Source organism: Microcebus murinus, chromosome 19 (assembly GCF_040939455.1).
Source record: "Microcebus murinus isolate Inina chromosome 19, M.murinus_Inina_mat1.0, whole genome shotgun sequence".
Taxonomy (NCBI): Eukaryota; Metazoa; Chordata; class Mammalia; order Primates; family Cheirogaleidae; genus Microcebus; species Microcebus murinus.
The window spans coordinates 27,177,646-27,196,272 of NC_134122.1; the positions used below are offsets into that span (position 1 = coordinate 27,177,646).

The window sequence follows — 18,627 nt, forward strand, 5'->3', positions numbered from 1 at the left end:
TTCTACTGTTCTATAGATGCCAAAACACATAATAACTGACCTATTAGACATACCATTTAATGATGTAAGTATAATAGGAACTCGGGGAAAAAAGGAAGTTAAGTTAGAGCTAAGACTTGAAATACGCTGTTCCTCCAATAAGCTAATGCAGGAAGTGACAGCATTCTTGCTTTTCCAAGATTTCAAAAAGACACAGTAGCATTGCCCACTAGATGCACAGCACTTTCCAGAGCCACTTTTTCAACTTAGTCACTAAAGTAATATGCACACTTTAAATTAAGGAAGAAGGTTAGTAAGAGCCATGGGTAGGATTCAGTATTCATAAGATTAACAAATTTGTACTGTGACCTTTAATTTGGAAGAGATTTCCAAATTTCTCCTAATATGATATTAAGAAGCTAATTCACTATGTTGAAAATCACTCTGTACACCTACAAATGGCATGCTAGGGGAACAGCATGATTTCTTATGTGCAGTTATTTACCCATGTTCTTTTTTCTCCAAGCCCACTCTGCTATACTCTGTAACGCTGGGGCTAGAGCTACAAACTACGTTTCCCAGACCCTGTGATGGCTGGCTCCCTGTTAACTTATGCCAACAGGGAGTTCTAGAGAGAGGCTGAAAGTTGAGAGGAGAGAAAAAGGGGCTTCCTTCCTCTTTTCCCATTTGTGTCAGCATCTCTCCAGCAGCAACAGGTGGCTGGCTCCAGCCTCCACCTTCCATTGTCACTCTTAGCACCAGCCTTGCCACACACATCCCTCAAAGACATCAAAGCTCTAGGGCTTAACCCCAGGCTGTCCTCAGGCTGTACTATGTTCACTTCCACACACTGGCTGACTTTCCACACTGACCAAATTGGACCTTTCTCAGTTGACTTGGCACCCACCAAGTCACAAGCTCTCTTAGGGGCTCAGGCACTCACTGAGCTGTACCCACATCCTCAAACATCTGAATACCAGTTGTGTAGAGACTCCCTTGGAAGTCTGACCACCAGCCCCACAGGAGCCCTGTGCTAAGCTCCACAGCTATGGTAACACCATCTCTTACTTTTCCCCAGCCCTGGAAGTGACAATGTTTGCACTCTCTCTAAGGACAACATCCACTTTGTGTTTGAACATGTGTATAACCCAATCCTTGCATTCAATCCCTTCTGTCTGAAATACCTGGGGGAGTTTGTTTTTCTAACTGGATTCTGACTGAATCATCAAAGATACAGAAAAAGCATCTGATAAAATTCCACATCTATTCGTGATTTTTAAAAACTTAATACAAGACAAAGATAGAAATGCTTTCTTCACACAGTAAAATATAAGTATTTCAAGTCAAAAACTAACATCAGGCTTCATGGGAAAACACTTCCATCATGGTCAGGAGCAAACAAGGACATCCCCCAGCACCACCAACACTACTTGTACTGTTGAAGAGTGTTTGGGAGACATTAATGACTCAACAGGATAAGAGAAAGTGCTATAAATAAACAATAAGGTCCTTAGACATGTTTTATTTTCAAACGACATGATATTTATCAGGAGAATCAACTAAAAACTACTATAAAGAATACGAATAATTCAGCAAGATGAATGGGAACATAATTAGAATATGGAAATCAATAGCCTTAGTATATATAGAAAATCTCAGTACAGGATGTGATGAAAACCTCATTTAAAGTTACAGTGAAAAAAGATGAAATTCCTATAAATAAACCTAAGAAAACTATATGAAGAAAGTTTTGTATATGAAGAGTTGAACAAGTGGGAAAACATAAGTCCTAGGATAAAAAGATTCAACATAAACATCAGTTCTTTCCAAATTAATCTAAAAACTTAATGCTATCCTCTTAAAATATCAATGAGATTTTTCTTGGGGAAGAAATAGGGAATTAGATATTCATATTAGATATTAGAATGAGCTTTCAACAGAAAGCTCACAGAAAGTAAATATAAATGGCCCTTGAATATGAAAAGATGCTCAACCTCACTCAAGAGAGATACAGATTAAGCCACACTGAGATGCCATTCCTCATCTATCAGATTGGGAAAAATCCAAGTTTGACAATCTATTGAAAAGACTGTGGGGAAACAGACTAGAACAAATGCAAAGGGGTACAATATCTATGTCAGAAAATCTAGCCATATTTATGATATTTTTAAAAACATATATGGGCTGGGGGGTGTGGTGGCTCATGCCTGTAATCCTAGCACTCTGGGAGGCCGAGGCGGGCACATCATTTGAGCTAGGAGTTCCAGACCAGCCTGAGCAAGAACAAGACTCTGTCTCTACTAAAAAAATAGAAGGAAATCAGCTGGACAACTAAAAATATATATATTTATATATATTAGCCGGGCATGGTGGTACATGCCTGTAGTCTCAGCTACTCAGGAGGCTGAGGCAGAAGAATTGCTTGAGCCCATGAGTTTGAAGTTCTTGTGAGCTAGGCTGACGCCATGGCGCTCTAGCCCAGGCAATGGAGTGAGACTCTGTCTCACACACACACACACAAAAACATATATGCCTTTTAACTCAGCAGTCTTACTCTGAGAATGTAGTCCATAGACAAACTGGCACATGTACAGAAATGACATATGCATGGAGTTACTCAGTACATCACTGAGGAGCAAAAGCCTGAAACAGCCCAACTGGTCCAGCAGCACAGGACTGGTTGAGTAAATTCTGGTAATACACAGACTACTACCCCAAGGTGACATTTCCCAGCCTAAGTCTTATTCCCCAATAAAAACAAATTCACACACACATACAAGAAATTTGATACCACATAGTGTTGATGAGGGCATAGAAACAGCCATTCGCAGATATTGCTGGTATAAGTCTAAATTAAAATAATCTCTATGAAGAGCTGTTTAGTAAATTTAATTTTGTCAAATTTATCAAAATGATAAATTAAAATTAAAAATATACAAAATTTTTGACTCAAATTCCAGTTGTAGAAATTTATACACAGATATGCCTACATATGTGTAAAATTACATATATCCAAGGATATTCACTGCAGCATTGTATATAAAAGCATAAGATTAGAGACACCCCACATGCCTATCACAGAGGGCCAATTGATTTAATGCATGCTATGGTTTGAATGTCCCCTCCAAAACTCATGTTGAAATGTAATCCCCAATGTGGCAGTACAGAGAGTTGGGGCCTTTGAGAGATAATTAGTTATGAGGGCATCTGCCATCATGAATGGATTAATCCATTCATGGATTAATGGACTGAAAGATTATGAATTAATGGGTTATCACAGGAGTGGGACTGATGGCAGTAAGAAGAGGAAGAGAGACTTGAGCATAGCATGTTAGCAGGCTCAGCCCCCTCACCATGTGATGCCCTGCACTGCCCTGGGACTCTGTACAGAGTCCCCTCCCGCACAAAGGCTCTCATCAGATGCGCCCCCTCAACCTTGGACTTCCCAGCCTTTGGAACTATAAGAAATAAATTTCATTTCTTACAAATTACCCAATTTCAGGTGTTTTGTTATAAGCAACAGAAGACAGATTAAAACAATATATATCTATGCAATGAAATGCTAAGGAATTATTTTAAAAGTATGAAAATGCCAGAGTAGGTACTACAGTTTGGATGTTCCCTTCAAAACTCACGTTGAAATTTAATTACCAATGCAATAATATTGGGAGATGGGGTCTTTAAGAAGTGATTGGGTCATGAAAACTCTACCCTCATAAATGGATTAATGCTGTTATTGTGGGGTGGGAGTGTGTGAGTTATCATGGGAGCGGACTCCTGATAAAACAGTAAGTTTGGCTCCCATTTTCTCTCTGTATCAGGCAATCACTTGCCCTTACTTCATGTTATGATGCAACACAAAGGCCCTTGCCAGATTTCAGAGCCATGCTCTTGGACTTCCCAGCCTCCAGAACTGTAAGAGATAAATTTCTTCTCTTTATAAATTACCCAGTCCATGGTATTCTGTTATAGCAGCAGAAAACACACAAAGACAGCAGAGAATTCCAAAAGCTAGTCACTCCATTAAAAATAATGAATAACTGGCAAAAAAAACTATCAAAATCAACTGTTACAGAACACTGGAAAATAATCAAAAGATTACGACATGCAAGGGAACACTTAATCAAAAATAAACAGCTGAATTTCAGTAAGAGAGCTTTGTGGTATTTTTATTTACCTTGGTCCCATTCCATTCCCTAGCTTGGCAGCAGCCTTGAAGACAATAACTAACATTTTCAGTATAGGTACCTAGTACCAGAGGGAGCAGAACAGATCTTAGTCTCAAAGAATTGTGGTTGATGGTTTTGACTGGTCTGGTGGCTCCTTAAAGGACTGGCTCAAAGAGCCTGCCTTTCTTTTGCCTAACTCAGAACTCTCCCATGGCTGAGACAGATGTAGGGATGGGGATAGAGGACTGGGATGGAGAGGGGGTTGGGAGGGGGGTTGTCCTGCATTTGTTACAAACATTTAAAAGCAAATGTATTAGTTGCTATCACCTGCAGCAAGGGTTAAACTTGGGTGGGGGAGTGCAAACAATGGACTAATGTAAAAGCTTAGGAGGAAAGGCTGAGCAATAAGATACTTTAGGGAACATGGGCTTTGAAGATTCCTGTGACTCAAGAAGAACATGTGCAACGTGCATGCTGAGACTGGGTACATGCTCAGAAAAGACCTTAGAAGGCCCTAAACTCTCACCTCTGGCTCACCTTCAGGCTCTTTGCAAGCAGGAAATGAAAACTAAAGCAGAGCTATAAATTGCCTAGCTGAGTGTCAAAGGCATGTCTCAACATGCACACACACAGCCCATCCACAAAGACTGGGAGGTTTCTGTTGTTGTCTCTCCAAACATTTAAATAAATCTCTGATGATTCACTAGCTGACCACTAAGCTAGTGGAAGAGAGGCTTCAGTAGTCACACATGAGAAAGAATATAGATTTTATGAAATTAGTTCAGAAAAGTCCCTAAATGAACAAAAAACAGCTACAATAAACAAAAGCAATCCCTGGGGGGAGGAGAATCTGATTTCCAGAGTTACCACATTATAATATTCAAAAAGTCCACTTTAGAACAAAAAAAAATTATGAAACATAAAACAACAGGAAAGTATGGTATATACACAGAAAAAAGAACTTAACAGAAATTGTCCCTGAGGAAACCCAGACATTGGACTTACTAGACAAAGACTTTAAATCAATGGTCTTAAATGTGCTTAAAGAGCTAAAAACAAAAACCATGCCTAAACAACTAGAAAAGCTACAAGACCAGATGGCTTTACTGGTAAGTTTTAAGAAACATTTTTTTTAATTAACAAAAATCCTCCATAAACTCTTACAAAAACAGAAGAGGAGACAACACTTCTTAACTATTAATAATTCTGTGAGACCAGTATTACCCTGATACCAAAGCCAGCCAAAGATGTCAAGACCAATATCCCTTATGAATACAGATGCAAATAATCCTCAAGGAAATACCAGAAAATTGAATATAAATGCATATTAAAAGGATTAAAACACCATGATCAAAGGATTTATCCCAGGAATGCATGGATGGCTCAACATACAAAAAAATCAATCAATGTAATATACCATATTAATAGAATAAAGGGAGGGAAAAACCACAATATCATCTGAATTGATGCAAAGGAAACATTTGACAAATTTCAACATTCTTTCATAATAAAAAACACTTAACAACCTAAGAATAGAAGGGAACTCCCTCAACTACATAAAGGGCATCTACAAAAAATCCACAGATAGCATCATACTTGCTGGTGAAAGAATGGATGGTTTCCCTCATAATAACAGGAATAAGGAATATGCCTGTTCTTGCCAACTAAAAAACATACAGATTGGAAACGACAAAATAACACTATATATATTCAAAAATCTTATATATAAAAAACCCTAAAGAATCTATACAAAAGCTATTACAGCTAATAAATGAGCTCTGCAAAACTGCAAAATAGTCCAGCCGCAGTGGCTCACACCTGTAATCCTAGCACTCTAGGAGATGGAGGCAGGAGGATCATTTGAGCTCAGGAGTTTCAGCAGCCTGAGCAAGAGCGAGACCCCATCTCTACTAAAAATAGAAAGAAATTAGCCAGACAACTAAAAATATATCAAAAAAATTCTAAATCAGCCTGAGCAAGAGTGAGACCCCGTCTCTACTATAAATAGAAAGAAATTAATTGGCCAACTAATATATATAGAAAAAATTAGCCAGGCATGGTGGCGCATGCCTGTAGTCCCAGCTACTTGGGAGGCTGAGGCAGGAGGATTGCTTGAGCCCAGGAGTTTGAGGTTGCTGTGAGCTAGGCTGACGCCATAGCACTCACTCTAGCCTGGGCAACAAAGTGAGACTCTGTACAAAACTTATACATTGAAAACTATAATGCATTATTGAAAGAAATTAAAGAAGACCCAAACAAATAGAAAGACATCCCATGTTCATGAACAGTAAGACTTAATAGTAAGATGGCAACACTCCCCAAATTGATCTACACATTCAAAGCAATCTCTGTCAAAACCCCAACTGCCTTTTTTAATAGAAATAGACATGCTCATCCTAAAATTAATATGAAACTACAATAAATCCCAAATAGCCAAAATAATCTTGAAAAGAACATGGTTGAAAGATTTGTACTTCCTATTCAAAACTTGCTACAACAATAATCAAAATATGTGGTACTGGCATAAGGAGAAACATTATAGATCAAAAGATATAATTGAAAGTCCAGAAATAAAGCCATACATTTATGGTCAACTGATTTTCAAGAGGGTGCTAATACCATTCAATGGGGTAAAGTCTTTTCCAAAAAATAATCTTTTCAACAAATGTTGCTGGAACAACTGGATATCCACTACCAAAAAGATGAATTTGGACCCCTTATGCACACTATATATAAAAATAAATTTAAAATAATTGAAGACCTAAATGTAAGACCTAACAAAACTCTTAGATGAAAATATAGCTTAATTATTCATTACCTTGAATTAGGTAATGGTTTCTTCAATATGACACCAAAAGCACAAACAACAAAATTTAAAACTAAAATTTAAAACTTTTGTGTATCAAAGGATACTATTAAGAAAGTGAAAAGACAAACTACAGAATGGGAGAAAATATTTGGTAAACATGTATCTGATAAGGATCTAGTATCAAGAATATATATAAGAGCTCTTATAACAACAACAAAAAATCCAAATCCAATTAATAGACATTTCTCTAAAGAAGATATACAGGTGACCAATAAGCACATGAAAATATCCTCATCCTCATTAGTCATTAGGGAAATGCAAATCAAAACCACAATAAGATACCACTTCATACCCAGCAGGATGACTATAATAATAACTAAAAAGCAAAAAAAAAAAACAAAACAAAAAACCAATAATGGAAAATAAGTGTTCGCTAGGACATGGAAAAATAGAAACTTTTGTACAGTGCTAGTGGGATGGTGAAATGATGCAGCCACCATGGAAAGCAGTTTGGCAGTTCCTCAAAATTTAAATATAGAATTCCATATGACCCAGCATTTCCACTCCTAGGTATATACCCAAGAGCACTGAAAACATATGTTCACACAAAAACTTGCCCACAAATATTCATAGCAGCATTATTCACAATAGACAAAAAGTGGAAACAACCCAAATGTCAATCACCTGATGAATGGATAAACAAAATGTGGTCTATCTATACAATGAAATTTTATTCAGCCATTAAAAGGAGTGAAGTATTGATATATATTACAACATAGATGAAACTTGAAAACATTATGTCAAATGAAAGATGCTAGATACAAAAAGCTACATAGTATATGATTTCATTTTTATGAAATGCCCAGAATAGGCAAATTTATAGAGATAGAAAGCAGATTAATAGTTGCCAGGGCTAGGGTTGGAAGAATGAAGAGTGACTTGCTTTTGAGGGTGATGAAAATGTTCTGGAGTCAAGTAGTAGTGATGGTTGTACAACAATTAGGAATGTACTAAAATGACACTGAATTATACACGGTAAATTTCATGTTGCGTGAATTTTACCTGAATTTTAAAAAGACACAGATTTATATTATAATGATATGGGAAGATCTCCAAGACACATTGAGTGAAAAAAGTCAAATACAGAACTATGTCTATCCCCTTAAAAGGCAGGGGGAGGGGAACAAGTAGAGGAAGAATATAAGGATTTTAATCTAACCTATCTTTGCCAAAACATACAAGAACTGTTGTTACCAGTGGATTGTCTCTGGGGAAGAGAACTTGAAGGTAAGGGCCAGGTGTGAAGAGACTTCCTTTTCAAATAAGCCATCTTGTAGTTTAAATGTTGCACTGTGCATATATCACCTTTCCCCAAAAAACCAAATTGACCTTTTTAAGAGAGTAAATATTTAAATAAAGGGGTAGCTGTATAATGAAAATATGCTCATGGGAAGGTTGCTGACCGATGCTGGGGGGGGGGAAACTGGGACTAAGATTCGAGATGTGTTTATCTAACAGTGGCAGATATTGGAGTAATTTTTAAGAATTAGGACTTTCCCAAATACAAGATTATACAGTGTGATGCTTCATAACAGAAACTGGAAGCTGTGCGAATGTGTGGCAACAGGCCTGCCCAAGCAAGCAATCCTCAGGACCCATGACTCTCTAGGGGCAGGGAAACCTGGGCAACTGCCTCCTTCCTCCTTCCACTTCAGACCTCTCCAGTCTGAGGCCTTCAGGCACTGACAGGTGAGGGAGCTCTGCATTCTAAAAGGAGCCTTAGCATGCCATTTCTATGATTTGAAAGATGATATAAAATATCCATGATTATGCTCCAACACCCCATTTTTAACTCTTTCTCTTGACTCTGAGGATCTTCCAACTGTAGCACTGTCCCTAAAAATTAAATGTACTGGTTTAACTCATGGCTTATAGGTCCCCTGGTACATTTACAGATGTCAGACAAAAAGATAGAAGACCTCCCGTTACTCATTACTACCTACAATCTACAGGATAACCAAACACACCTACACTCCCTCGGGCTCGAGCTTGTTTCCCACTTCTGTAAGATTACCACCAAATTCTCTCTCTTTCAGTTCATCACGAAGCTGCTAGTGATTCTGTCTACAATGGAAGAACCTCCCAAAAAACCTGGAAGTGAGAGCCAGTCCTTCCTGCTCTGTCTTCCTTATTTCTAGAACTGAAAAGAATAACTAACCTGGAAGCCCCACTTAGCAGCCGCTTTTGCAGTCTGTGACTTAATTTAAGGAAGTATTCTACGAAACCTCTGAAGAGAATCTAAATTTAGATTAAAGTCTTTCACCATCAATGCCAGCCTCTCAGCAAGGGAACCCACATGCAGAGCAGTGTAGTGGGGAGGAAGAAAAAACAAGGTTAAAAAACATATAAATGTGTTATCATTGAAGGAAGTGAAGCTGGCACTACTCAACCCAAAGAGGTATTTTTTCTGGCATCACCAACATCTTAATTCTTGATATAAGTTGTAGTATACAAAAACTTTTAGGGAACGAAACAGTGAAATAAGGAAAACAGTTTTTCTTTACAAGAATTCTATTAAGAGAGCAATAAACTGCTATGTATAGCAGCTTGTCTATAATGATAAAATCAGGCATCGATACTGCAATCAAAATATTGTTTAAAACAGAGCTCTCTAACATTGAATCAGATGGGAGGGAAAAACCATCTACTTACTTACAAGTATTTCCTTACTTTCCAGTACTATTTCCAGTACTATTTCTTCAACACCCTGCTCTTCCCAAAGTGCCAATTTAGACCTTCAAGTCTGAGATGATAAGAGTCAAAGCAAAAAACTGGTATGACTAGAGATTAATGATAATTAACATGGAGATAATGCTACTTTCTATGCATTTTTAAACCTTGCCAAGTAAGACTGATCCACTGAAAAGCTAATCTTACCCAATGTTCCATTCCCAAAGTAAAATTAAAATATTATATATAATTTTTAAATTAACATTTACCAGACCAACCCAATTTCTACTCCAAAGTGACTTCTATTTTGCAAGCCATTATCTGTAGATAGATTTCAGCAGATAACTATGTAAAAGATAAAAAGAAGAGAGTGATATTTTCTCTGTTCTTTAAAACTTGTGTCCTCCTCTTTCCCCACCCCCAGTCAGCTGGGAAACACTCCCAGATTCTTCTCAAGCTTGGTTTGGAAGTAAAGCTCAGCCTTGATAAACAGTCCAGGAAATGCTTTGGATCATAGACCACTTAGAATACTTAGTTTGTCCTTTCCCAAGAGGTCTCTTTTCAAACTCAGTTTGATAGGCGATTTGGTGGTTTTATATTTTCACTAAAACCTCCTGGAACATTGCTGAGAGATAAAATCATAGCAGTCTGGAAGCTACACAAATGGTGGAGAGAAGTACCACACCCAAAGACAAGCTCCTCAAACTTCAGGGGAAAACTCTTGCTCCGAGGAGCTCAAATAGGACTCCCTGCAGGAATTGGGGAGTGGGGGGAGGGGACAGTGTACAGTCCTGGCACCACCATGCATGTCACCTTCACTGCACTTAGCTGCCTGATGCTGTCAGCAGCAAACAGTGCTGGAAACAAGGAAAAGAACTAGAACCTGGCTTCAGTATTTTCGAAATGTTAGTGTCCTTGACTCTGCACTACTAAAAGGCTCACTCAATCGCACTGACATCAATCATACCCCAGAGTGTGTGTGTGTGTTGTCTTTTTACATAATCATAATTTCACATCAGTTCTCTTGTGTCTTTTGGACAACTACTGGCGTTGTACTTGGGAACTGTTCAAAATGTCTCTAGGATCCAACAATTTTCTATTTTAGCAAATTCTCTCCTCAACTTGGTTCATGAGTTCAAAGGCTGTTTAAGCAGAACCACAAAATGCTCTATCTCAAAGTGACAACCAGTTTCATGAAACTGAATAGAATGTGAAGCAAAGTTCTTTCATGGAGAGGACAGTGGGAAAGCCTGGGGACCAAGCCAAATAGAAACGAGGCACAGAGCTAGCCTAAACCAAGAATTTTCAAACTTTTAGAAGTCACTGAAACTTTATTTACCTTTTCATGGAACTGCAATTACAGAGTAACATTTCAAAAATACATATGCAATAAACAACAATAAGGCAAAGTTTACTCTGATTTTTAGTAAATAACTAGTAGGGGTATAGGCCAAGTTATAAATGGCAATAAAAAATATTAGGATGGTAAGAGAGGGTAGAAATTTGGGGAGAACAAATACTCTCTTTCTCTTTTAACCTTTTTTTTTTTTGGAGACAAAGTCTCGCTTTGTTGCCCAGGCTAGAGTGATGCCCATGGCATCAGCCTAGCTCACAGTAACTTCAAACTCCTGGGCTCAAGCAATCCTGCTGCCTCAGCCTCCCAAGTAGCTGGGACTACAGGCATGTGCCACCATGCCCGGCTAATTTTTTCTATGTATTTTTAGTTGGCAAATTAATTTCTTTCTACTTTTAGTAGAGCCGGGGTCTCGTACTTGCTCAGGCTGGTTTCGAACTCCTGACCTCGAGCAATCTGCCCCCCTAGACCTCCCAGAGTGCTAGGATTACAGGTGTGAGCCACCGCACCCGGCCTCTCTTTCTCTTTTATATTGTTACCCGTCTGTGTCACAACAGAGCTGGAGCCATTTCCCCTCCACACAACCCCTGAACTGACCATTTTCTGGGAAAGCTGACTGAACACAGAGATCCTAACTGAATGATGGTAAGAGTTTAATTTGGAGAAAAAAAAAGAAAAGAACTAGATTCGGAAACAATCTTTACCACAACTTATAAAGTGAGAAGGCATGCAATTTTCCAAAGCAGTTAAACTTTAGTCCACTTACAAAATACTCCCAGTGAAGCCTTAGGCAAGCCAGCCCCTACCCTGTGCTGGGAACATCTGGGTGCTGAGTTACCTCATTTACTCCTTACAACAACCTGGTGAGGTAGATACTGTCTAAGCTTAAAGATGAAATGCATGATTTGGCCACGGCAACTGGTATGTGGTGGAACTAGGTCACTGACTCCTTCGCACTCTGCCCTCTCCAAAATGGGGACAAGAATACCACGTGAGTTTGTTGGAGAGAAGGAAACAGAACTGAAAAGTGCTTAGTGTAGTTGCTGCCTGGGAAATAGTAAAAGTTTCAATAATTGACACATAGCTTTATTATTGTTACCTAAAGTCACCTAGCTAACCCAGCAGTAGAGCCTGAGTGGAAACCCAGATTAACTGCACTCTAAAGCCCATACTCTAACCAGTGTTTGCTTTACAATACTAGTGTATAGTTTGCCAACATGACCTGATTTCCATAAAAAAGGCCAAAGGACAGAAGGAGCACTCCAAAGAATTATGTCCCAATGCTGAAGGTTTAAAGCTAGCACTTGGCAGAATCTCATTCTAGAATATTTTTGGAGAGACTCAAAGCTTTTGGTGTGAAGGTTGTACAGCTCCAGGGCAGAACCAAGGGAAGGGAAAAGGGACAGTAGCTTCCACAGGATCTGCCTCCCTACCTAAGTAATTCCCTCCTGTGTACTTTAGTTCTGACCTACTTTGCCCACAAAAAGATTTTAAACAGTACCTGATTGTGAATGAAAGTAGGCCCAGTGTCAAAAAGAAAACCACTACACAAGTACCAACTTACCATTGACCGGAGAAGCCACAGTTGGGCTCCAATTAGTACTTCTAAGAAGGTTTTAAGAAAGTCTGTTACAATAAACCAGCAAGATACTAAAGTGAGTATATCAGAGGAAGGGCCATTTTATCAAGATGTCCAATACCAGTTGGTACTTACCATATTTAACTTGTTTAAAGGCACTTCTTATCTACTTAGAATGGTTTTATACAAGTGCCAAATAGGAACCTGATGTTTACTTTGTAACAATTCGTAGAAAGGGTACCAGTGAGCATTTCCTTCCTCTGGTCTCTACCCTCTTCATAATGCCCACAGCATTGTACCTGCCAGGCAACCTAGCACATACTAGTTATTCAATGAATGTTTTTAAAAGAAACTCTGGGCCGGGCACGGTGATTCACACCTGTAATCCTAGCACTCTGGGAGGCCGAGGTGGGCGGATTGCTCAAGGTCAGGAGTTCGAAACCAGCCTGAGCAAGAGGGAGACCCGTCTCTACTATAAATAGAAAGAAATTAATTGGACAACTAATATATATATAGATAAAATTAGCAAGGCATGGTGGTGCATGCCTGTAGTCTCAGCTACTCGGGAGGCTGAGGCAGGAGGGTCGCTTGAGCCCAGGAGTTTGAGGTTGCTGTGAGCTAGGCTGACGCCATGGCACTCACTCTAGCCTGGGCAACAGAGTAAGACTCTGTCTCAAAAAAAAAAAAAAAAAAGAAACTCTGTAAACCATTTAGTCCCAACTTAGCCCCAATAAAGGAATAAAACACCTAGTAAAACACCCTAGAAAGACTATCATCTGGCATTTGCATAAACACAGGAACACATTACTTTGTGAGGGGGCTTAATTTATTCCCTCATTATCGCTCTCTTCACCAAGTTCCTTTCCAAATAGCAGCAACAGCAAAGACATCACAACTCTCATTCCCTTCTGAACTTGCCCTCTGCACCCTTCCAGCATCTTCCATGCCTGTAAAGTAGCTGAACCAGGATTGGAACCCAGGCTGATTGTCTCCAGCGCCTGACCCTTACTTAGTTCACACTACTCCATTCACTGGATCTCATGCTGCCCTCTGGGCATGACAGAATAAGCCCTTTCTTTCCACCCAGCAGATCTCTAAAATTAGAATTTATCATCTCATTTCCTGATCTAATCTCTCCAACTTCTCACCACTGCTACCAGACTTTTGCCCAGACCCCTCACCCTGCCACAGAAGCCAGGTGTCCTCTCTTTCCTCTACTCCCCTGGCACCTCTGACTTTGGTCTAATCTTCCAAATGGCCAGGTGCTTGTTCAACTCCATTTTTGCTTGTGCTGTTATAAACGGTCCCTCTGCCTGTGCCAGTCTTTCCAGAGCCCATTCGAATTTGGCTTTCCCAGAAGCCAGACATCTTCAGGGCCCTTTTTATTGTTACTGAACTATTTCTAGTGACTGTCTCGTTTCCCTATGCACTATTAAGCTCCTAGTAGAGAGTGTCTTTTTTTCCATACTCTTCTCATCCTGTGATACTAATTATTGAGCACTATGCTCAATAATGAGAAAACATATATATATATATATATATATATATATATATATGGCTTTGGTGTTTATCTTCCTTTAGAAATAACTTTACTAGAAAATGAATATCAAATTCTAATGCAAAAAATGAGCTTTAATGTTAAAGAATTAAGCCTCATTTAAGTAATGAAGTACCTATGTCTCCTTTATATTTTTCAATGAGTATATATTTCTTTTTTAAAAACTATGTATACATGCTATATTTGTATAGTCATATACTGGGGTGAAATGCATTTGTCTGGAGTTTATTTAAAATTATCATTCTTTAATTAGATGTTCTTTTGTTCTTTAACAAAGTATCAGATAATTTGAACAGGGTTCCTTCAAAGTGTTGTACATTTCACAGCTGTTAAAAAGAAATAGGCTGTTATCAATCAGGAAAGGCTGGTTCTATGCAGAAGTAAATTAACATAACAGAGGTTTATTCCTTGTTCTACCCACAGGTGTAGCATAGCTGGGGGGGGGGGGGTAGAGAAGAAGGGGCATCCTCAATTCCACATAATCATTCAGGGCCCCGGGCTGATAGAGCCTCCACTACATGACACACAGCTTCAGGGTGCTCCACCGCAGAGCTGGAGGTTCTTAATACTTCAGCCCCAAAGCAGCACAAGTGACTTCTCACAGTTCACTAGCCAGAACTAATCACATGGTTCCACCTAATGCAAGACTGCTGGGAAAAGATGACAAGCACAGGGATGGTCATAGAGTAGGGAATGTCTCTGCCATAGAGGCAGCTCAGGAGATAGGAAAATGGAGCAATCCTTGATCTATATTATAAAAAATAAAAATATTTTAAAAAGCAAGGTACACAATGCACATACTATGCTATTATCTGTGTTAGAAGAGAAAGAGAAAGGGAGAAAGGGAGAAAAGGAGGGAACACAGAAAAATCTCTGGAATACAGAAGAAATATAATGCCATGATAAGAATGGTTACTTCTCTGGAGGCAAGCTGGTTGACAAAGGATAGAGAAAAAAGGAAACTTACTTTTAATGGCTACCCTTTTATACCATATGCACGCCTTATCTATTTAAAAATACTACCTAAGGTCCGGGGAGGTGGCTCACGCCTGTAATCCTAGCACTCTGGTAGGCCCAGGTGGGCGTATTGCTCGAGGTCAGGAGTTCAAAACCAGCCTGAGCAAGAGCGAGACCCCATCTCTACTATAAATAGAAAGAAATTAATTGGACAACTAATATATATAGAAAAAATTAGCCAGGCATGGTGGCGCATGCCTGTAGTCCCAGCTACTCAGGAGGCTGAGGCAGAAAGATTGCTTGAGCCCAGGAATTTGAGGTTGCTGTGAGCTAGGCTGACACCATGGCACTCTAGCCTGGGCAACAAAGCGAGACTCTGTCTCAAAAAATAAATAAATAAATAAATAAATAAATAAAAATACTACCTAAAATAATTTTTAGGCTTTGATGTGTGCTTCAAATTGATGAGTTTTTCTTTTCTGAATAAAGTCCAATCTATTCTAGTATAAGGAAACACCAAATCCTTGACTCACACTGCTTGAAATCAAACACCTGGAGTAACCATAACAAAATAATACCCCTTTTGTAAAGCCTTGCTCAGAGGTCTTGAACTGGCTTCTGTCTATTCTAAATATAAACAGCATTACAATCAGGTAATATGGAAAGTACTTAAGTTGATAAACCATATCTTTTGGGAATAATTTTATTTCCATTCAGGTACCATTTTCTAAAATAAAACTTCTTTTCTAAAATAAAAATTTATCTTTTGTACCACTAAGCTGAACCTTATACAAAAAATAGTAAATAAACCCTCCAGGGTTTCCCAAAAATCCCAACATTGCTGTTTTAAAATACTTTAAAATAGAGAATGCACCTGGATGCAGTCTTTTACAAAATTATAATCAACACCCTCAAATAATATCTAAATACTTCACGTGCCAGATGTGCAAGACGACAGCTTTTGGGGCTCATGGTAAAGTAACCCAATGGTATATGTTCCTCTCGTGTGGTTGTCTTAAAAGTAGAATCTTGCCAACATTTAGCGGATGAGGTAAGCCATAAATAATGCAATAAGTAAACAGATAGGTCAAGCCCCCAAGAAGACTTCCATAATTCATTTCAATATTAATATCAAAAAACAGGCCTTAAAAAAACAGGCTTATACTACCCGATTAACAACATTCTAAATACCAAGGCTCCTAAGAAAAATGGCACTCTACCAAGGCTATATATGATATCCTTATAGATTCTACTTCTAAATTTATGCTATGCATACTACATAGCAACTGTTTACTATACCAAGTAGGTACTTAAACATCCTGTAACTATGACTCCAGCTCTACAATATACTACTGTCCACATTTAAATTTTAGTGGAAAATCAACTACCAGGCATTGCTTTCAAATATCAATATTATACTTTCTAAACTGAATGCTTTTGGGTGTATCCAAGGCATTTTCCTAAGCAGGCTTTCTGCCAATAATTCATGCTATTCTAAAAGGTTACAGGCACTATCACTTAACCTCTCTTTAGCTTCCAAACAGGTTTTTTCAACCAATAGTAATGACTTCCAAAAACATATCTCATATTTTTTCTAAATCGCTGAAGAAAAGCAAATAACTAAAGTTGCCCAGCCTATCCTGGGTCTTGCATAATCCATTATTTAAACCTACAGAGTGAATTAGTGATTATTAAATTTCCAATACTGCAACACATGAGAGCAAATCCAATGTTAAGTTTAGGGCAAAAACAAAAATGAAAAGAAACTTTAGATCACAGTGTATTATGTTTAAACCAAATACAGATGGCATAAATTTGTGGGTATGCAAACAATTTCCAGAAACTTTCAAGTCAGAGGCATCCATAATACCATGTATCATGGATTCTAAGACACATTTTTTCATATTTTAACATCTCTGAAATCTTCAAATGAATCACATGTTGTAGTGTTTCTTTTTTAGTGGTATGTAAAACAATGGTTTGACTTTCAAGCAAGGTCATCTTAGATTTGCTAAAATAAGACAGTGTTAATATTAGCTAAAATGTATTGAACGCACTATGTACCAGACAGTGCATGTGGACTATTTCATTTAATACTCACAACAACACTCTGAAGTGGTTCCAGTTATTTCTCCTATTTTTATAGCCAAGAAAACTAAGGAATGAGGTCACTTGTCTAAAGGCACAGGCAAGCTCTAGCCCAGTCCTTCGCCACCCGCCTCACCGACTCCACAGATGGAAGAGCGTGGGTTTGAGGGGAGCCAATCATTCCTTGGAGCTGAAGTTCAAACTTCAGCCAAGCATCTAATAGGAGTGAAAAAACAGAGCTCCAAATATCAAGAATAGACATTAATTCAAGGCATTTATTATGGTGAAGGTTTGGTGATCACTTATCTTATAAAAATTATATTCTCGCATAAAAACATTTTGCTCTTTCTATACAGTCTGAATTTGATCACATAATTAGCATATATTTTTCTTTCTTAAAAATGCCCTATTGTCTCTAGAGAAATAATTTAAGAATGTATTCCTACAATCAGAACCTGAATTTTGTTTAAAAATAGTCCCAAATAAAACAACATTATACAACAATCCAGGAACATTCTACAATATAAATTGACAATGAAATTTATTGGGATAAGTTCACCAAATATAAAGGTACCATTCCCAACCCTCCTTTGGCAAAAAGTTCTTGGCACTTTTATAAAAATACATCTTTTGTTCTTTATCAGAAGTGCATTTTATCAGAAGTAGCTTTACCTTACTTATACTCAACATACACAAAGCTAACATAAATTTATAAGAAAACAATTGACACTCTTGGTGTCAATTAGTACAACCTCCTTGGAAAACAGTATGGAGATTCAAATAACTATAAGTAGACCTACCATTTGATCCAGCAATTCCACTACTGGATATTTGCCCAAAGGAAAAGAAGTCATTTTATCAAAAAGATACCTATACTCAAATGTTTATTGCAGCACAATTCACAATTGCAAAGATGTGGAATCCACCCAGGTGCCCATCAATTCATGAATGGATTAACAAAAGGTGGTATATGTATACCATGGAATACTACTCAGCCAGGAAGTATGATGAATGCTGCCTTTTGCAAAAGTTTGGATAGAAATGGATACCATTATCCTAAATGAAGTATCTGAAGAATGGAAAAGCAAACACCATATTTACTCACTATTAAATTGAAACTAACCGATGAGCACATGTGTGCACAGAGGGAAGTAAAACTCAGTGGAAATCAAGGAGGGGGGTGGGGATGGGGGTGGGCAAAAACCTACCTAACAGGTACAATGAACACCATCTGAGTAATAGGCACACTTATAACCCTGACTCAAGTATAACAAAAATGATCCATGTAACCAAAAACATTTGTAACCCCATATTTTGAAATAATAATATATATATACACACATACATGCACATGCACGGGCGCACGCACACACACACAGAGCTTCAGAAAATGAAATAGCAATT

General features: G+C 38.2%; 1 protein-coding gene across 5 annotated transcripts in view; it reads right to left on the minus strand.

Moving 5' to 3' along the window:
- Nucleotides 1-18,627, minus strand: part of SMURF1 (SMAD specific E3 ubiquitin protein ligase 1) — a 112,423-nt gene that overhangs the window by 80,074 nt on the left and 13,722 nt on the right. The window lies entirely within an intron of this gene.